This window comes from Ictidomys tridecemlineatus, chromosome 7 (assembly GCF_052094955.1).
Source record: "Ictidomys tridecemlineatus isolate mIctTri1 chromosome 7, mIctTri1.hap1, whole genome shotgun sequence".
Lineage (NCBI taxonomy): Eukaryota > Metazoa > Chordata > Mammalia > Rodentia > Sciuridae > Ictidomys > Ictidomys tridecemlineatus.
Genome location: NC_135483.1, coordinates 65,333,748 through 65,356,217, shown reverse-complemented (window position 1 = coordinate 65,356,217; position 22,470 = coordinate 65,333,748). Strand labels below are relative to the sequence as shown.

General features: G+C 34.1%; 1 long non-coding RNA gene across 17 annotated transcripts in view; it reads left to right on the top strand.

The window, feature by feature from the left end:
• LOC110597889 (uncharacterized) overlaps positions 1-22,470 on the top strand; it is a 437,292-nt gene that overhangs the window by 329,969 nt on the left and 84,853 nt on the right. For all 17 annotated transcript variants that reach the window (XR_013423960.1, XR_013423959.1, XR_013423974.1 and 14 more), the window contains one exon: positions 17,678-17,779. This is a non-coding gene — a long non-coding RNA (uncharacterized LOC110597889). The remainder of the gene's footprint in view (positions 1-17,677; positions 17,780-22,470) is intronic.

Sequence of the window (22,470 nt, the reverse complement as noted above, 5' to 3'; positions counted from 1 at the left end):
GGGCTTAGCATAGATAGCCTTTATGATGTTGAGATATGTTCCTGTTCTCCTTAATCTTTCTAGTGTTTTGAACATGAAGGGGTGATGTATTTTGTCAAATGCTTTTTCTGCATCTATTAAGTTGATCATATGATTCTTATCTTTAAGACTATTGATATGATGAATTACATGTGTATTTCCATATGTTGAACCAACTTTGCATCCCTTGAGTGAATCCCATTTGATCGTGGTACACGATCTTTTTGATATGTTTTTGTATTCAATTTACCAGAATTTTATTGAGAATTTTTGCATCTATGTTCATTAGAGATATTGGTCTAAAGTTTTCCTTTTTTGATGTCTCTTTGCCTGGTTTTGGAATCAGGATGATATTGGCCTCATAGAATAAGTTTGGAAGTGCTCCCTTTTTTTCTATTTCCTGAAATAAATTGAAGATTATTGGTATTAGTTCTTCTTTAAAGGTCTTGTAGAACTCAGCTGTGCATCAATCCAGTCCTGGGATTTTCTTGGTTGGTAGGCTTCTGATGGCATCTTCTATTTCATGCTTGAAATTGATCTGTTTAAATTGTGTATATCATTCTGATTCAATTTGGGCAAATTATTTGACTTTAGAAATTTATTGATGCCTTAGATATTTTCTATTTTATTGAAGTATAAGTTTTCAAAATCATTTCTAATTATCTTCTGTATTTCTGTAGTGTCTGTCATGATATTTCCTTCTTCATCATGTAGGTAATTTGAGTTTTCTCTCTCTTTTCATTAGCATGGATAAGGGTCTGTCAATTTTATTTATTTTTTTCAAAGAACCAATTTTTTGTTCTGTCAGTTTTTTAAATTGTTTCTTTTGTTTCCATTTCATTGATTTTAGCTCTAATTTTAATTATTTCTTGCCTTCTACTGCTTGATTTGTTCTTCTTTTTCTAGGGCTTTGACGTGTAATGGTAACTCATTTATTTGTTGACTTTTTCTTCTTTTAAGGAATGAATTCTATTAAATGAATTTTCCCAGAGGTTTCAATACATTGTATCTGTGTTCTCATTCACCTCTAAGAATTTTTTAATCTCCTCCTTGATGTCTTCTGCAACCCATTGTTCATTAAGTAGCATATTATTTAGTCTTCTCTGTTGGAGCTTTTATTTCTTATTTTATCATTGATTTCTAATTTCATTCCATTATGATCTAATAAAATGCAGAGTATATCTCTACTCTTTTATATTTGCTAAGAGTTGCTTTGTGGTATAACCTATGGTCTATTTTAGAGAAGGACCCATGTCCTGCTGAAAAGAAATTGTATTCACTCGTTGAAGGATGACATATTCTATATATGGCAGTTAAGTCTAAGTTATTGATTATATTATTAAGTTCTGTAGTTTCTTTGTTCAGCTTTTGTTTGGAAGATCTATCTAATGATGAAAAAGGTGTGTTAAAGTCACCTGAAATTATTATGTTGTGGTCTATTTGACTCTTGAACTTGAGAAGAGTTTGTTTGATGAATGTAGATGTTCCATTGTTTGGGGCTTATATATTTATAATCGTTAAATCTCATTGGTGTATGGTTCCCTTGAGCAGTGTGTAGTGTCCTTCTTTATCCTTTTTTTTTCTTTATCCTTTTTGATTGACTTTAGCTTGAAGTCTACTTTATTTGATATGAGAATGGAAACCCCTGCTTGCTTCCACAGTTCATGTAAGTGGTATGATTTTCCCAACCCTTCACCTTCAGCCTGGGGATGTCTTTTCCTGTGACATGAGTCTCTTGGAGAGAGCATATTGTTTTATTTTATTTTTTTTGATCCAATCTGCTAGTCTATGTCTTTTAATTGGTGAGTTTAGGCCATTAATATTCAGGGTTATTATTGAGATATGATTTGTATTCCCAGACACTTTTGTTTATTTTCAGTATTTAATGTGATGTGGTTTCTCCTCTTATTAGATTTTCCTTTAGTATAATACCTTCCTCTGCTAGTTTTCATCATCATTTTTCATTTCCTCTTTATGGAATATTGTTCTGAGGATGTTCTGTGGTGCAAGCTTTCTAGTTGTAAATTCTTTCAACTTTTGTTTATCATGTAAAGCTTTTATTTCATCATCAAATCTAAAGCTTAGTTTTGCTGGATATATGATTCTTGGTAGGCATTCATTTTCTTTCAGAGCTTGATATATGTTATTCCACCATCTCCTGGCTTTGAGGGTCTGGGTTTAAAAATCTACTGAGATACGAATTTGTCTCCCACTATGTGTGATCTGATTCCTCTCTTGAAGTTTTAAGATTCTATCCTAATTCTATATGCTAGGCATTTTCATTATAATTTACCTTGGTGTAGATCTGTTGTAATTTTGTACATTAGGTGTCCTGTAAGCCTCTTGTATTCGGTTTTCCAATTCTTCATGCTTGGGAAATTTTCTGATATTATCTCTTTGAAGAGATTGTACATTCCTTTGGTTTGAAACTCTGTGCCTTCCTCTATCCCAATAACTCTTAGATTTGGTCTTTTGATGCTGTCCCATAATTCTTGGATATCCTGTTCATGGTTTCTTACTATCTTCACTGTGTGATCAACTTTATTTTCCTGATTGTATACTTTGTCTTCATTATATGACGTTCCTTCTTCCAAGTGATCTAGTCTGTTGGTTATGCATTATATTCAGTTTTTTATTTGGTTTATTGTATCCTTCATTTCAAGTATTTCTGACTGTTTTTTTCCCCAGTCTCTATCTCTTGAAATAATCTTTTGCTAGCTGTATTTGCTCTCTTATCTCTTTGTTGGGATGATCAATTTTTGCCTGTATTTGCTCATTTAGGTCATTTAATTCACAGATTATTTTAATTATAAACCTTCTGAACTCCTTCTCGTACATTTCATCAACTTCATTGTCCATGGGTTCTGTTATTGCAGTATCCTTGTTTGTTTGGGGCACTTTCCTCCCTTGTTTTCCCATATTGTCTATGTGTCTTCCATTCTTTCAGCATGGATCTGAGATATTACAGTTTCTACCCTACATTCTTGTACAATCTATGCAGATTGTCTGTACCTCACCTTGATGTTGAGCTTCCAGACCCAGCTGGTGTCCCTCAATGTTTGCTACTATAACTAATGGTGGTGGTGGCAATAACTGAGGTAATTCGAGATAATAGTTGAGGTGACCCAAGATGGAAACAATGCCTTACAGAGATGGGGCTGAAAGGGTGGGCCTCCCACTTTCTTTGGGATGCCTGCTCTGAGATGTAGCTTTTTCTAGGTCCTGTCTGTTGTCAAAAAGTTAGGGGCTATTGCGTGGGGAAGGCTATGGCAATGACTGCAGTGTCCCAAGATGCAAGTGGGTTAGGTTTAGGCTCCCAGTTGTGGGGCGGGGGGTGGCTAACTCGGACCTACCCTGGCCTGGCTCCTGTGCAAGTCCATGTAAGTGTATCTGGGCTGGGCCTGGGCTCTCACCTTAGTTGATCCTGTGCTGGAGACTGGGCTCTGGCAGGTGCCTGCTGGTAGAGAGATGGACCCCCGGGGCCTACTGTGAGCCTGGGTCTTGTACAGGTTGGTGTGGACCATGTTACACTGTTTTGCTCTGTTCTACTTTGTACAATTTCTATTGAGTTGTCTTCAAGATCCTTTGTTGTTTTCTTTCTGTGTCCAGAGTACTAATCACTCATCAAATAAACCTTTCATTTTTGAAATTGTTACTTTCAATTCCACTTTTCTATTTGGCTCTTTTTTATGATTTCCATGATTCTGATGAAATTTTGTCCCTGTTAACTTATTTGTCCCCTTTTCCCACTTTCACTGAGCACATTCTTCATAATTAAAGTCCTTGTCTCATAATTTCAATATCTATTCTACTTTTGATTCTGCTTCTATTGATGATGTGTCATATTCCTTTTTATATGCATCAATTTTTATTACATGCAAAATCATATATCCTTCTAAAAGAATAGCAAATTCTAAAATACATTACTGTAAAACCCAGAAAAAGGTATTCTCTTTCTTCTTCCAGGTCACTAGGTTTGGGAATCAAGTCAAGTTAATCTGTTGATGATTGAGGCTGCAGTGTTGTGTCACTTACATTTAGTTCACCAATTACTTTAAAAGATTAGAGTTCAAAAATGGGACCTTCTCCTGTGGCATTGCTGAAGAGCTGAACAGCCAGGGGACTCAGGACCCTCCTTGTGATTTGCTACCCATTGCTCGCTTTGTTTCCTGGAGATCATACCATGGTCAGAGCAGGCTGTCTGCTGGCAGAGTAGCTGAGGTGTTCTCTGCAATCCAGTTCTTCCCCAGGGTTCTGTGCCTTAGGAGACCTCTATTCACCCTGCTGCCAGATGCCAAGTTAGGGAGGACTGAAGTGGTAGATTTGGTGAAGGACTGGTGTGTCCATGAGAGGTTTCTCTCAGTCCTCTGGCCCTGTGCTCAGGCTTGGCTGGTCTTTCATGCTGGCCTTCTGGAGATGGTTTCTCTCAGATCTCCTACCACTCCTCAGACTTAAGGGGGCCACTGCTTCATAATCTGTGGGGGACAGGATTGCTTACCCTGCCCTCTGCTTTCTTCAGGACCTATGCTCTGTTCTAAGTCTTCTATGTGACAACCTACTGAGTGCCTGTGGGAAAGAGCTCATGAGAAGGAGCAGCTTCTATATGTGGCTACTGCCCACTGGATTCTAAACTGCTCTGCCATATTGACTTAAAATTTTCTAAAAATTTCAATAACATGTCCTTACCCCTGTCCTCCCTCACTGTTTCTCCAATGATGAAAGGGATCATGGATCTCTTTATCACTTTCTAGATTTTAGTTATTTATATTTCTTTGCCTCCTAGTTTCTATAGGTAGCTTAAAAAGACAACATAGCTATAAGTATTGGGTTATCTGGCTCATTTTCACTGTTAGGATAGAAGTAACACCATCCTCAGAGTGTCTTTATTCTAAGTGGAAGAAGAAGTCGCTTTAATACATTTTAAGTTTTCTGATATTTGTAGTTGGATATATCCTAATCTGATCTATACTATGTTTGAAATGGTTCTTGGGGATGAGCAAAACATATATCATGTCAATTAATTTTTTGCTGATTATAATATTAGCTCATTTTTTTGTTACGGAAAATATAAAAGATACAGAAAAACCACAGAAGAAAATAAAAATGATCTGTAATCACTTTTTATAGAGTTATCCATTAATATTTTGTTAGACATCTTTTCTACTTTTTCTGTAATATGTCTATTGGTTTATAGTTTAGGACAAATATGCTATTTTATAAACTTTCTACTTATGTAAGATATTCACGTTTTATATTATTAAATAATCTAAAAGCATGGCTTTTAATGCTATATACTATTATATTTTATTTCCCCCCCCCCAAAAAATGATCATATATTAATTGGGCATAATTAAAGTTTCTAATTTTTCACAATGTCCAATAAACTTCTGATTAATAATTTACATTTCTTTAAGGTTAAAATTGGCCAAAAGTCAAATATCTTGTTAGTGGTTAATCCTGCACGAGGTGTAAAGTCTACTCCACTGCTTCTTACTCTACCACACACTGCTGGTAAGGAGAAGCAGGAACTGCAAAGGGAAGAGAAAGGTCAGAGAGTTTATGATGACCTAAGAGAAACCAGAGTACAAAGGGTCAGAGACTCAGGAAGAGTATCAGAGAAGTCAGGAGATAGGCAAGGTATCTAAGTATCATGGTTGGAAAAATACTTCCTGACTGGGCGTAAAATAGATCTGAGCTGTAATCTGCTTAGACTTCTGGTGTCCACTCACTGATGTCATCCCCTTTCCCACAGAGCACTCCCTATGGTGCCTGCCTCCTGCAGAGTGAGAACCTAATCCTCCTTTTCTCCATTTCTGTCATCAGTCTTACCATTCCTATTTTTGATTACTGTGAAGCATCCACACTGAATTTTGTTTTTCACCTTTGGCCAGTTGCCTGTCCAATCTATTTCATCATTGTTCTTTATTTAAATCCTATAATGGCTTTATGAACTTCAGTAAGAAATCAAACCCTTTAGCTCTCTGAACAAGTCAAACCCCTTAGCTCTCTCAACACGTCTCCTCATGACCTTGTCCCTGCCTTCCACTTGAGTCATATCACTTGCCAACATCCAACACAGAACCTTCATCCAGTTAAAGGGAGCCCGCAGCTCTCTGTGTGTTGGGACACACTTGTGCTTTATTTTTCTGTATTCCTGACACCTGCAATGTCCCTCCCTCTCTCTCACCAGTCATTATTCAATGTATCTTTTGAAATAGAGCTTTGATTTCATCTTTATTGGGAATACTTGAGAACACCTCAATCTAATATACATTATTTACTATCTGCTGCCCAAATATTCTCTTCTTGTAGTTATTAGCACAAATTACACTGGACCACAACTTCTAGTTTTGTTGTGTTTTGTTCATTTACATGAACAATGCTTTTGTTATGATTTTATAGTCTAAGTACTTAGCAAAGATTGGCTCTTAGCCAATCCTTTAATCAATGTTTATTAAAATGCTGTAATAACAGTAATATAATAATAGGCAAAAAGTGAAAGTAACTTTCCACATATCACAAAACTGTTAGTAAAAAAAAAAAAAAAAGAACACCTTGATAAGCCTCTTTCCTTTCATAGTCATTATTCACCATTTATATTCCTTCACTGATTCCTATTGGTCTAAGTATATCCCAACTCTAACCTTTTCTCACCCATAATTGCCATCCTGTACCAAAATAGTGCCATATTATTTTTCCTGTACTTCAATTGGCTTTCTAAAAGTCTTCCCCCTCCCCCTTTTAAAAAACTCTGACCTCTTACAGTAGTCTGTTTTCCATCCAACAACCAGAAAAAGTCTTTTAGAAATGGCAGTGATACCATAGTTTTCCATGTAGCTTCACTATCACCCTCTGGATGCAATTCAGAGTCCTTTGCTTGGCTGACAAGGTCCCATATGATGGATTTCTGACCCTCTTACATTTCTTGAGTCATCATTTCATGCACTCTCCCTCTGTCCACACATGATGGCTTTTTGGCATTTCCTCCACATAGGCTGATGTTGCTTTGGCCTCAGGAACTTTGTATTTGTTGCAGACTTGGCAGAAATGTTTATTTTATCGTCATTTTCAGTTTCCTGATCAAACATCAAGTCCTCAATATACCTCTTTTCACAGCTGTGTCACCATACTCTCGCCATAGCCTTGGTCTCATTCTCCAATCCCTCTCATCTTCCTTTACATTTCTCCTGGCACTCTTAACTACAGATTATATCACTTTTACATTTTGTTTTCTTGTTTATTTTTGATTTTCCAATATTACTTACGTTCCATGAGGCCATAAATTTTGCCTTGGTCAGTGCTATATTCTAATGATAAATATATTGCACATATGAATTAGGAGATGCATTTAATCTAGATTCTTTTTTCAACACTATATTTTGTTTAATGGACAATCTTATAAATTAATATGAACATGATTCATAGTAAGACATATATGCTGTATCGCAATACATATACTCAGACCCACGATTGATAGATGTGTCTCACAAAATAGCAATTATACTTACATTAGCTACATTTTCTTATTTTCTATTCTAATTAATTTTTCATAAAATTGATTTTACCACTTAGCAATATACCCAAAGTTACTACATATGGTTGTGTAGGCTGTATCATGTAAAGGGAGTTGTAGCCAAAACAATATATATGTTTCATATATATACATATATATAAACACATACATGTAATATATAGAGAGAAAGAGAGAGAAAGAGACAGAGAGAGACACAAGAACCCATACATATATCTGAAAGTATTTATTACATCTAATTTATTCTCATAATAAAAGAGTTATAATAAAACCTCAACAGAATAAAATTTTTTTTGGATATTAAGACCTGGAAATGAGGGCTTTTTCTATTCGACAAGCAATTTTATTTGAAATATTGACATGGCCTTAAGAAAATCTTTATTTTTAAAGATCGGGTTAACTCTAAAAATTAGTTAAAACTAAAAATAATCAAACAAAATATTTTGTAGGCAAGGAAAAAATTTTTAAAGTGGGGGAAAATTGTGTTTTTGTTAAAAATATATACATGACAAAAACTCTAAAGAACATAAATAAAAGAGGATCTTTCTCCTGAGTTGTGATTCTGACTCTTTGAGCTAGGGGAGTCCAAGTCCAGGGGTAAAGAAATGGGTGTGCTTTTCCTTGTGAATCTGTCATTAGAATTTAAGTGTGGCAGAATGAGAAATGCACTTTTAGAGGTTCTGAGGAATGATGGCACTGATGACAGAAGGGCAGAAAAGTTAGAATAAGGTCAAGGGATTATTTCTGTATCCTTTTTTGTTAAGCCTGTAAATTTCACTGTGATTTGTCATGTTCATTCATCTTGTTGCATTTCTCAGGCAGAACACTGGGGAACAGCAAAGAGAATTTTATTTATATAAATTAATGTGCTAATTAGCTGCAGTCTCACAGCTCTTGGAAAATTGCCATTTCATTTTATTGCACATTAAGGATTGGGTGTCCCAACCCTTGTATTCCTTTGGAAATGAAGAAATAATCCTACTAAGATATTTCTGCCACCCCAAAGGGAAATGCTAAATCAATAGGCCTGTGCTTGGTTTCTAAGTGCTCCTTAGTAGCCTATATTTTTCTATTCATGCTTTTAATCTAGAATCTTTTTTTATTAAATAGAGTTCTATAAAGTTTTATCTCTTACATTTTGTTATGTCAAATAATAGCTGTGCTTATATATAAAATAAATGATATAAATATATATAGTCTGATAGACCCAGAAAAAGTATTATGTTAATAAACAAGTAAGCCATACCAAAATACATAAAATATGAACCCTAAAGTCTGGGTTCAAAATGGAGGTGTCATTGCCTTAATGATTGTGTTCCAGAAGATTTTATTCTCATCTGGAATCTACCAGTGGTGAGCTGAGCAATTCTCAACTGGATTTTTATTTAGTGTGATGTTTGTACAATGAAATATTTGAAAGTGAAATATTTGTCTCCTTCATGTTTCTGAATAATGTTTTGGAAAAAATGAAAAAAAAATGCTTTGACTCTCTCAGAAGAGCTCTGATCATTTGTAAATGCAGTGAAACATACATTTGAGGTACTGACCACCATCATCACTGCCGCCACCATCCTCACACCAACAACAAAAGTCAACTAGCCAATAAGTATGTTATGAATCTTTTCCACATCAAATGATAACTTGCGTATTCAGACTTTTATGATTTAGGAAGATGAGTTTTTGCAATATCTTTTATGCCTACTTTCTACCAAAATGGGCTCATTTCTCCACGCCACCCCGCCCTTCTCTCTCTCTCTCTCTCTCTCTCTCTCTCTCTCTCTCTCTCTCTCTCTCTCTCTCTCTCTCTTTCTCTCTCTCTCTCAATATTCCTATAGTGCTATGGATTGATCTCAGGCAGCACCTCCCCACAGACTCCATAGCAGATAAAGATCTAGTCAGCTCAGGTATGATCAGAAAGCAGCCCAGGTCTTCTAACAAACACTCTATTCCTGATTCTCTATGAATAGGGGTGCCCCATGCCTCCTGAGAAGGATGTCCTCTGTCCACTGTGTCTAAGAAGCGATTTTCAAATATCTTGACTCGTGTGGGTGCAGTGGCACAAGCTTTTAATCCCAATGGCTCAAAAGGCTGAAGCAGGAGGATCACCAGTTCAAAATCAGTCTCAGCAACTCAGTGAGACCCTGTCTTTAAGTAAAATATAAAAAAAGGGCTGGGGATGTGGCTCAGTAGCTAGGGCCTTTCTGTTCAGTTGCTGGATATATATATATATATAAATCACACACACTACATACATGTCCTAATACCTTCTAATGTATTCCCAGAATATCTGAAAAGAATTACAGATTTTAACATTCTCTTCTGTCTTCTATACAATGGAAAGAATGCCAAAGAAAATATTACTAGAAGGGAGGATGGAATCGATGGCTGTGAGAAATAGGATAATTAAGCATCTCCAAGGGCTTGAAGGATTAGGAGAAACAGCCCAGAATGCAGAAAGGATAAGTTGATTCAGACAGCCTAGGCCCCCCTCTCCTACTCTCTGAAAACAAAATTCTGGAAAGAAGACAGGAAAGTATAATATGCCATAAAACAGCACTATACCAACCAGTATATTCTATAGTTCTGGTCTTTGCTCTACTGCCAAAGATTTACTTAAATTCAGGTAAAATTATTTTATTTCATTGGCACAACATTGACCTCTATAGTGAATGGCTTATTTTCAAAAATTCCTCGAACCCAACTGGTTCCATGATTCTGAAGCTATATATTTCTGGTTTTTTTTCTTCAGAGAAGCACTGACCCATTAATAAATATTATATACTAGCTTCTGTGAAAATATCCTGTTTTATTAAATAAATCATGAAAAGCAATAGTGGAAAAGGGGCCTATAATCCCAAATTAGGCAATGTGTTCTAAAAACATTAAATATGATAGAAGTGGTAAGATAAACCTGTAGCTTTGTAATCCTTGTAAGTTTTATGTTTAAAATATTCTAGAATTGAACTCAGTAGTTTTCACTTGGTAATAACTTATGTGTAGTGAATAGCATTATTTCCTGTGAATACTGTCCAAGGAAGAAAAAGTGAAGGAGCTCATATAACAGTAATAAGTAATAGGTAAGCTGCTTTTCTAAAGCTATTGCATATTTCATTCTTTTTAAGTCTTTTTTTCTAGAAGCCCACCAATTGAGGACTATTTGGGAACATCAACATTAACTTACTAGACAATGGCATTTGCATCTTGAATTATTCTATTAGATTCTAACCTTGGCACAGTACAACCCTTTTGCTGAAATATTTATAATTGCCTAGTAACATGGGAAATAAACAATTTATTCCTATTATCTGTGTGCATGTTTTGATACAGAAACAGCAAACTGTGAATGACTGGGTACTAATAAGATCATGGAATGTCCCCAGCTTGTCATAATGGCTAGTAACAAATATTTGCATGAAGTCTTGGTTATCCAAATATTCCTTATGAAAAGTAGATGAGTGGGTTTGCTTTCTCTAACCTTGCAGAATCATTTCACTCTATTGTTTCTGTGATGGATATGGAGGGTAATGCAGTCCAAAGCCTTCAGGCAATGCACGAATTGAATATTTGCTACTTGTGTAGCATGTTGTTTCTGAAGAGTCTAATTTGGGAGTGATTTAGTAAATACAATCATCATGAATGTGGTGATGTTTTCCCTTTGGTTTTACATTGGGGATTTTGAAACAGAGTTCCCTTGCCTCTAATCATTTATAAGAAAATAGGGGAAAAAATCACCTAACAACACTTCCATTTAAAAAGGGGGGGGGATAAAAAAGTGTGTGTGTGTCTGTGTATTTTTGTGACACACACACACACACACACACACACACACACACACACACACCCTTGCTTGCAGGGAGGAAAATGATTTGAACTAAATGCATGGATCCAAATTACAGAAGAGCCAAATTTTTACATCATCTTTTATATTACCAGACAGAAAAATGTTCAATTTATTACAGAAGACTGCTAACACTAAATAACTTTGATTAAAAAGATAATCTTTGCAGGGCACACGGATATTGTTGTGGACACTGTCTGAAAACCTGAGTATAACATCAAAAGGCAAAGGCCTCATTAGAAGTCAGAACCACTTTAATTTAATGAACTAATATTTAAAAGATTCACATGGTGCATCTCTCACCATCTTTCAGTTGGAAAGGCATTCATTAAAGAAAATCTATGTTAATGTTAGTAGCATAAACAGAATTTCAAATAAGGAAGAACACAATGAACATCCTGAAATGCCCCATGGTATTCTTAAAGGATTCACTGCTTGGCTCATCCCTGTGGCAGCCTGCCACCCCCATTCCAGCCCCCCTTGTCCCTCATCAACAGTGCTACTGTGTTGATAGGGGCTTGAGACAAGCTCACTTATGGCTACCATCACTACTGATAAGGGACGCTGGCAACCTCAGAAAAGTTTTGAATCAGCTGTAGTTTGGTAGTCTCAAAGCTTGACCTATTTCAGCCTTGATTTCATCTTTATTCCCTTGGGAGGAAAATGTATCTTTGCATAATAGGGAAAACATAAATAAAAAAACTTAAATGAGTTCAAAATCTCTTCACATAATGCTCAGAGTTGGATCAGCTAAATGCAAGTAGATCAAGAGAAAGCAATTCTATCTTTCTTTCCAGTTGTCCATGAGGCAGAGAGATATGTTCTAAGACATACTGCTCTGTATAATTCTTCACACTCTGTTGATAGATACCTTGGATGTCCTTAACAAAACGCCTCACACTTCTGGATCCTGGTTTCTTCCTATATAAAATATAGGGTTAAATAAATCATTACAATCATTACTGAATTCCTTCTTGCTCCAAAAGGAAAATATCAATCAATCAATCAATTGTATTTTGTAACTTTGATATTTGATGTATAGAAAATCTGAAGCAAGGGGAGTTTTGCCTAAAAATTTCTGAGGCCTAGATATTGTAGCAGTGACTCAAGACATTTTTCTGGAAGTTAGCTTTTAAGTCTTTGGGGTAGGAGATGAACCACTTAGTAGGTTATGAATTTCACTGCAGTTTTATAAAGGTTACCACAAATGAAATCTGTAGGCTTTTCCATTTAAGTAAAATAAAGCAAAAGGGAATTAAAAATAAATATATGGAATAGTTTAATATTTATCTTTCAAAATATCCAAACCTACACATAGAAAATTGGTCCAGATCAATATATAGAAGGATTTGATGACTCCCTAATTAGATAGTACCCTACCTAATTCATGGGCCTGTGACTAATTTAAGTATATCAGTAGGTAAAATGCTTATTTCATATGTCACTTTATAAATAAAATTATATATTGATTAAACCAATATTTCTACGTTGTATTTTCATCTTTTTAAACTTTCTCCCACAATTTTTGGTTAATAAAAGTTAATTTTTCATAATAAGATCTAAAATTTTAACAACCCATTTTTCTAGAATTTTGGGTAGAGAAGTAAATAAACTATTACATTTTAGAATGATTCTACTTATCAATTTAATTTAACTATGCCATTTAATCTGGTTTTATTTGAAGTGGGTTTTAACCCCTTAGTGAACATTCATAGGAAGAAAGAGATCAAGTTGGGTTAACGTCATTATAATTGAAATTTTGTAATAATATGATCTGTAGTAACTGGATACATGAAAATAAAAATTTTGTGAAAACATTTTAGATGTACACACAAGAAATTAAATACTCAGAGTATTGTCAAGTTCTAATAATCATCTTCAACCAATGAGTGGGCATTGACACCAAATATTTCTAAAAGAAACTTTTTTAGAAATATTCTCATACGCTGTGATGATTTTCAAACTACCGACTACCATCCAAGGTTGTAAACCTTTTCCACTGAGGATTATTTTGGTTTTAGAAACAATGCAGATTCATTCAAAATGAAGTCTAATGGTAAATTGAGTAATCCAAACTGGACAATGTCATTTTGGGGGGTCTAAACTAGTGATGCTGAGGTAGCAAGACTGACTTTTTTGTGTGACTAATGGAAGAAATAACCAAATAAAGTACTCTTTAGGCAGAACCCGATGAGTTGGAACCAAGTGTGAAAGCCCTCTATTTAACAAAAGGAAAAACCTGGAGGAAAATAGCCTGTTGACTGGGCCTAAGCCTAAGTTCTGTTGCTCTAGTTTCTAACTGTGCTGCCCATCTTTTATTTTTTTTCCTGTCTTTCAAGATATAAATGTAATGGAAAGCAACAAAGCATTTCCATAAAGTAATTTAAAAGTATTTAAAATCAGCAAATGAGTGTGGGTATGTTTCAAAGAGGATTGTCCTTCAAATAAACCATCTTAGAGCCCATGTATAGAGTTTACTAATAGACTGTGTGCTTAAAATTTGTTTGGAACTTTCTTTCTGAATCTGTTCATGAATCATACAAGTTAATCAGTCACATGATGATGTCACCAATCCTCTTATATCTTTCTCCTTCTTATTATCTTTCTTGTTTTTTAACCCCAAACAAGATGGATCGCTTATTTCTGCAGCAATATTGGGACTGAGTGAGAAGTAAACCTTCTCAATATCTGATAACTTAATCTAAATGAAGATTTCCCAAGGGGGGTGCCCTTCGAGAGTAGTTTTGAAGAAAAGAATGATCATGGAGATATAATGAATACAGATCCTTCTGAAGGTGATGCCTCTCAATGTGAATACTTTATTTGAAAATGTAAGTTTGGATTTGTCAGACTGACTTCATCACTTTAATAGTCTAACCTTTTATAAGTTATGGAATTCTGATTTCCCAAATCAGGAAATAATTATATGGTCCTCAAATGAAATCTGCCAATGGAATGGATTGTAGCATCTTAGAAGAAAGTGGCTAAGTTAAAAAAAAAAAAAAGGATAATCAATAGAGTATTTTAATGAAATCTCACATATATATTACTTTAAAAATAATTTTTTAAATAATGAGCCTCATAAACATTTCAGAAATTTCTATCATTCTGCAAATGGTTATGTGAATGTGGGAGAAAGGGGGAAATGGAAACTTTCCTTGAAATGTTCTGAATCTATGAGATATAGAAAGTAATTAAATTATCCACAAAATAAAATTTAACTTCCTGGTACAAAACAAATTGGAAAACAATAATCTTTCTTTACACCCCCAAGGAACACACCAAACAACATCTTTGGTTTTCACTTTCCTTCAAATCTAGTCGTGCTCATTCTTCAATTTGTTGATTTGCTGGGGAAAAAATTGGACACTATTACTTTTTTCATTAACTGAAGAACGAACACTTTGGTTACCTTACAAAATAAAATAGATACTCAAGCTTAGATTTTTTTTTCTTACATTTGGGCTCATCTTTCTATGTTTCCTATCTGGAACTAACACAACATCAAATAAAATCTAATTTTAAATGAAATAATACATGCATAATCCATAATCTTCTTAACAGATATTAGATTACCTTTTGTATATTGAAATAATCCAGCATGACAGCTAAGAGAATATATCTTAGGATATGTTCATTCTTACAGATTCATTTAAATCAATCCTGTTCCCTTTTCCAAGCATGGATATATAGTACCACATTTCTAAATATGTCTCATACAATTTGGTTTGAAAATAAACTCCAACGAGAAAGAGTACAATCAATACCACATTTAGATCTTTAACATGCATATGCCATCAGAATTTGACTCTCTAAAGTGAGGAAGCCAGGATTATTTTATAGTTGAAACATGTTAGAAATATTTGACACTTGTAATCAGGGCTTCAAAGATGTCTCTCTGTGTTATTTTAAATATTTCCTGCATCTGTGATCATTTCTTCTTATCCTTAGGCATAAAGCTTTCTCACCCATCATTCCTTCTCAATGCACACACACACACACACACACACACACACATGCACACGCACACACGGAGAAATGTATCCCTACTCTAAATATGATGATCGATTAAGAAAAATAACTGCTTGATTCAATTAAAAATTTTAAACATAAAATCAATCATTACGTGTATTTCAGTATATCCCACTCTACCTTTAGCATCACGTTATTTCTGTCAATTAAAATAGTCAGTGAAAGAAGAAGGGGAAAAAAAAAAAAGTTTGACCATGTCAGAAACACCTGTCTAATGAAGACTAGGAATTTTGTCAGTTTTCCAATAAGATGTTCCTTAACACCTTCAGAACACTATTGATATAAATGGGAACCATTGCTTCCTGCAGGGAAATTTTTTTAATAGTGAGAAATTGGGCAAAGGAAGGAAATCTTGATGTCGTCTTCAAAATTCCAAAGCATTCTACCCTGTTTATACCTCTTTGCACATTTTCCTCATTATTTCATTTATCAGTTCTGGAGACTTTGATTCTCCTCCGACACAACATTTCAAGATGAATATACATATGTCATCTCCACACTAACATCTCTCAGTATACAAAACAACGAGGTTATCTGAAACGATTATTGAATTCATAGGCTACGTGTCCTTTTAAAATGGCATTTGCAAATGGTCACACTGCACATCTGTGGTTTGCTCCAAATAAATGCAAGATTACAGGATTACCTTTTAAACCTGCAGATTCCTCTTTCTGTAAGCTTTGGCTCCAGCAAATCTCAGCTATTCTTATTACAGCCCTTTCTCACATGCCCCCAAGTGAGGAATACTTTGCAAGCTTTTGGCAAGACATATTGGTGAAGCTGAGCTATTTATCTGATAAACATTTTTACTAAAGCTCGGCTATTTTCTTTTTTTAATCTTTTGTTCCACATAACTTACAAAATTCTGAACTATTACAGTGGGAAAGGACAAAGAAAAAGACACAGGGTGTAACTGTTATCTTCTTGGGAGTATTCATCATTGTATCTTTCAAGTAACAAATTCCCTTCCTTATTTCTGAAAAGTGATTTAGCTAATCTTTTCATGATGGACGATCATAGAATCTTTAGTTTGTTGACAAGGAGCTTGCATGATGTGGGAAAATTCTAATAATACACTTTGGAGCCACATTGCAGAATATCACATTGTGTGTAATTTATAGTATCAATATTTATAAAATACAAATTCCTAGGAGGAAAAAAAAGACTGGAAGGAAATATTCTAAAATGTTTCCAGAGGTGGCCTTTTGTTGATAAAATTGCAGATAATTTCCTTCTTATACATTTTTCCTATTTTTTCATATTATGCACAATAGATTAAAAAAGGAAATATATTAATAAAGATGTTTTGCTCTGGATAAAAAGAGCATGGAAATATTTAAGTGATTTTTTTTCTGGTATAAGGTAAGGCAAGTAGGAATTCTGTTTATAAAATTAATTTTCTTAACAAATTTAAGTAGTTATTTGAATAAAACCGAGACAATTTGATTGTGTGATTTCATCTTTTTAACTTCTAATTATAAGAGAAATTTATTAACCAAATGTTACCTAGAAATAGGTATCTTAAGGATTAGTTGAGGATAATTAAGGGTAGCTAAGGATTCTTGTTTCAAATACTATTATAATCCTGTGTGCCTTTCTTGTTTTTTTTTTTTTTTCTGGAATTTTAGAGTAACCAGTAACCAAAAAAATGTATTTGTGTTACAAAAAAGTTTACATAAAGTTAAATATTTGAAAATGCCAAAGTCATTTTCAAGTATATTTTTAAAAATCCCTAGTTAACCTGTAGAATTCTCTCTAAATTATTTTCCACAGCCTTATAATTCTGAGGTATCCTCTAAATATTTGAAAAAAAAAGCTTAAGGGTTTTCTTTTTCCAAGTAGAGATAACAAGTATATGTATAGAACTTTGATATGGCTAGCAACATTTTTTATATTGTTTCCATTAGAAGGAAACCTGGTTTTCTACTAATTTGGTTTTTTACAGAAAAAAAAAATTGTTTTGTAAATCAATGTCATAAATGCTTTTTGATTTTTTTCCCATAGATCAAGATGGAATTTTAAAAGCATATTGATTATGCTATTTCAAGGTATACATAATAATTGAAAGCCTTTTTACCAAATTCTATTCAGAAAGTAGATGAAATGTTCATGGTGTAAGATAAACAAAAACAGCCTGGAGTTCAGTTGTGCATGGATACTCAGCAATTTAAAAATACTAATTCTGTTCCATTTAATGGTAATAAAACACTTCTTTTTCTTTTTTCTTTCTTTTTTTTTTTTTTTTTTTTTGCCTAAAGGTCATCTATAATTGAGGACAAGTTAGCAAGAGTCCAGAGGCTGAGTGTGACTTTGATCTTGGTGTCCAGCCTTTCTGGGTGCAAATCGTTCTGAGGAGAAAGGTAGGAGTCACCTCAAGGCCTTGGTAGCCTTACTAAAGGTTAGAGAGCTCCCTTTACCACCTCTCCCTCCTCCCTGCCCCCATTCTTAGTGAGTACCTCTGCGTATCTGCAGCATTTGAATCTGTCTAGCAGAAATTGTATTCAGGTATAATAGTAAGCTTGAAATCTGTTCTTCTTCAAGTGCACTTGGTAATCCTGATTTTACTCAGAGATTCAGGGCATGTGTGTGCCTTGCTGACTATCTTTATTAAATCATTAAAAAATATATAACATTTATTTTGAATAAGCAGACTATTCTTATGTTCAAAAAAGGATTAGAACATAATTTCTCACACAAATCACTTCACATGCTTTGATTTAAATAGCAGGGCATCAGCATTGTTACTGTTATGGTTGTCATTTTTAAATAACAAGAATACTACTGCTCCAAATTAGAAAAAGTCCTGGAAATGTTAAACAAACACATATACAATTTAGGTACATTGATAGCATTGTTTTAGAAATATTTTTATTGTTTTTCACATATAAAAATTAGTAAGACAAAAATATCAAGATCATTCTAAACAGCCTCTTACAAATTATTTACACTGCTTTGTACAATGTGAAAACTTGGCAGTAATTTTATCAAATATCTTATAAATCATTGTCAGAGTAGTGTTAAGCAGTCATTTTGAATCACTCTGTAACCAATTATGTTTATAATCAAATATTTCATCAATTATAAAATGCATTAATCTTTTATTTCATTTGGATAAAAGTACGTCAGCTATTTGCAAAACTAGCGCCTCTTGTAAGTCCTTTTGCATGGCTAATTTGTGTTCATGTAATTTTGCACTTTTTTCTATCAAACAAAGGTATTTTTCATTGAAACAATGAGGTAGTTTTAGCTTCAGTTTTCATACTACTTAATCAAATAAATACATTTACAAAGATATGTTAAATGTTCTCTATACTTAAAGATGGTAGTGATAGCTATACATTATTTACCAGAAATAGCTTAAAGTTGTAAGATGAGCCATCTTGGAGGATAAATCCTTGTAGCAAATTTTTATAGATGCTTCTATTACTTTAGTGATTCAGTTTTCTTTAACTTTAGTCTAGATACACAAAAGACTGAAATTAAAACAATGACTTTTGTGTGTGTATGAGTAGTGAAAAATGAATGTGTACTATTGTAAATTAAAATGAAAATGTATTTTCCTATGATGCACTCTTCTTGTGAAATAGCTTCATTTCATTAACTTAGTAATTCTGTAGTGTGTTTTGATAACAATAACCTCTAATTGCCCATAAGTCTATATTATATATGTGGTTAAGATTTGAATGTCTGTAGAATGGGCTTCATGTATATATTTAAAATTCCTTCAGTATTTATTCACATTTTCTATATTTTTATACTTTGTTATATACTATGAATACATTTGTGGTAGTATCATGAAACATCAAGTTTATTACTTTCAATCAGTTACATAGAAGCAGATCACAAGTACATAGGGAATAATATTTACAAATGACTATACATTATCATATTAACATATATATAATTTTGTTCTTAACATTTTGAATAACAAATTCTTCTATTAAAAATCTATCAGCATAAGCACAGCCATTTACTTTTCTAATCATGGAAGGACTGTTTTCTATAGTATTCTATCTTAAAATTGAACACAATACTGCTATTGAATTATATTAAATCTAGTAATTGAAACTAAGTCCTCATTTTGAAAAATTCCCTGCATTTTATATTCTGTAATACAATATGATTTCATTTTCATAGCACAATTATTAATCACCTTTTCCCATATATCCTGATCATGTATTAATCATATACTCTTAACTCTTGCTTTCCTGAAAATATTCTATCCTAAAGCTAACAAACAGAAAAAAATCTATTGCATGTGACATATTATCCCCAAGAAAAATAACTCTTGGTTTTGTCTGGTTATCATTTATAAAACCAGAGATAGTTGTGTTTCCAAACATGTAATCAATAAGTGCCCATTTTTCTATCCTAGTTAGTAATAGAAGCGATCTCATTTAGGAGAAGGGGCAGTTCGGTGTGTTTCCTCATACGAAAAGAAGCTTGTCACAGTCTTCTCTAAGATTGCAAGATTTCAGCTCCCCTTTATGCAGACATTTGCACCTAGTATTTTCCAATTCTGTAATGCAAACATTCACGGAGAGGTTAAATACAATGTTGGCTCTGTAGTGTGCGTGCAGGAGCACTGCTCGTGTTTTGCCCAGTCATGCCTGAATTTAACCCTGGGTCAACAGACATGCTGAAATGTGGACTTGAACATAAATGGTGCTTACCAAAAGAAAGTAAATGAGTGCAAAGTTTTTTTTATGAAATGTCACAATTGATGTAAGAGCCAGGTCTCAAAGAAGGGAAAAGCAAAAGTGGGATGAATGTTCTAAAAGCCCTTGGTTGAACACATATTTCATCGTTTAATTTGGTGGCTGCATCATATCACAAGTAGCCAAATTGTAGTTGCAACTATCCACTAACATTTTCTTTTCTACATTCCTGATATGTTCTCTCACTTTCCAACTTTTCTATTTCCAGGCAGTCGTACCATATGAAACTGACAGCAATTGTTCTGATTCATGGTTTAGGAGGAGTAGCTGATTAATCCCATGTCAGCAGTCTTGACCCTACGTGGAAAACAGAACCTTAGAAGGCCCACTCGACAATATATCAGGGCTCAGAGTTGTGTGGCTTGCGTGGCTCTCAAATGTAATGAAAGTTTAGGGCAGTTCTGAACAGCGATTTGATCCCCCTCCCCCTTTAACCTATGTCTCCAAAGAAATTCTGGGAGAGGAGATGGGAAAAATTAAGATTATTATCTGGAACAAAATCTTAGGTTTACAAACATTTTGTGTCCTCTGTGAAAAGTTATATAAAACCTCTCTTTTTTTCCCCCTTAAGCATAACTACTGATTTCATTTTAAATACTGGTTTTATGTGTTTATTTAAAACCTTCAAATTTTCGACCTTGGCCTTTTTTTTAAAAAAACGTTGTTAATAATTGTAGAATGCTCTCCTAGCTTGAACGTAGAACTCTAATTTGTACTTACAAAATAATTGCAAATAATTCCAAATTCCAGAATCATGTTTATAGGATGCATTCAATTTTAAAGAGGACTGTGCTATATTTAAAAACACAAAGACAGGCTTGCAGACAACCATTTTAGCCTTTGAAATGGCATTTTTTTACAAAAGCCCTAAACTGTGCATCTATTTCTACTATGAAATAAGAGAAAACCTTAGTACTCTGAATTATGTTTTCAGAACTTATGATTAAAATGAAGGGGTAAAATGAAATTGCATCTTTTCCAAAGAATACGATGTGTATGAAGGCAACTAATGTGTGAATTTTATTTACAACTATAAAGCAGATAGAAATGCCAAAACAGCTTGGAAATTTGTCAAATATTACTAAATCTTCAAGCATAGGATGCTCGAAATGGTGGTCACAGAGGACAAGTTGAATCTCAGTATTAGAAGCTATGCACAACTAGTAAGGGGGAAAAAATAAAAAAGAAAAGAAGGGGAAAAAAACCCCACCAAACAACTATCCAGTATAACTAAATAAAGCTGAAATGTGCTGAAATCTTCCCCTGCAAACTGCATAATAGCACTTCCAATGTTCTCTTTCTGTCACCCCCTGTAACCATCAAGCCGGGATTTCTGCTGCAGTCAGGTGAACAGTCTCAGAGCTCTTACGGTTGGCTGCATAGAATTCCTAGGAAAGACACATCTGTACAGTATTTCCTTGGACAATATTAAATAATAATTTCTGATACACTTAGATTTTTTTTCTAAATATATTTGAAACGAATTGTGCAGGAGTTTCTTACGTACCTTCTTAAAGCAAAGGTTTTATTTAGACTGAATCCTTCACTGTGAAAGTGCAGCCCTTTGATCAAGTAACATTTGCATTTCTGCGTGGGGTATTTCTGTCTTGTGTTCTTCTCATACATCCTGTCTATAGTTACGTGGAACATGTGGGTTTGTGCTAGTCACCATTTAAAACACTAGGTACCAAGTGCTGCTTTGTGAACAGAATCCATATGTATTAAGCAGAAGACAACAGAAGAGTGCGCTTGAAAATTCAAAATTAATAGGTTGTTTGAATGAAACATATTTTTAGCATGGCTATTTTAAATAGTGTATGCTCAGATGCAAAATGCAATATTTTGGTTTTTTTAAAATGCAGCACCTTCAGATGGTCTTATGACTTATTTATTTATTTATTTATTTTGAAAAAAGAAAATGGAATGCTGCTTGAGGCTTTTCTTCAGAGACCAGAACCTTGCATATTCTGTTAGGGTAGCGTTCAAAAGGACAGTAAAGTGCAGGTTATATTATGATGCTCAAAGAGTTCTTAAATCCAATACTGTAGTTTTATAAAAATATGTCTCTTGAAGAATCAGTAAGCATGCAGCAATGTCTATAAAAACACTCCTGTTTCGAAAGGGGTGTGTGTATGTGTGTGTGTGTGTGTGTGTGTGTGTGTCTGTGTGTGTCTGTGTGTGTGTCTGTGTGTGTGAGAGGGAAGAGAGAGAGAGAGAGAGAGAGAGAGAGATCTTTATCAGGTTGGGGTTCTTTTTTTTTTTTAATAGGGTAACAATTTTTTTTTCTTTAATGCATGGTGAAATTTCTTTTTCCTTTGCTTAGAAAGCTGACA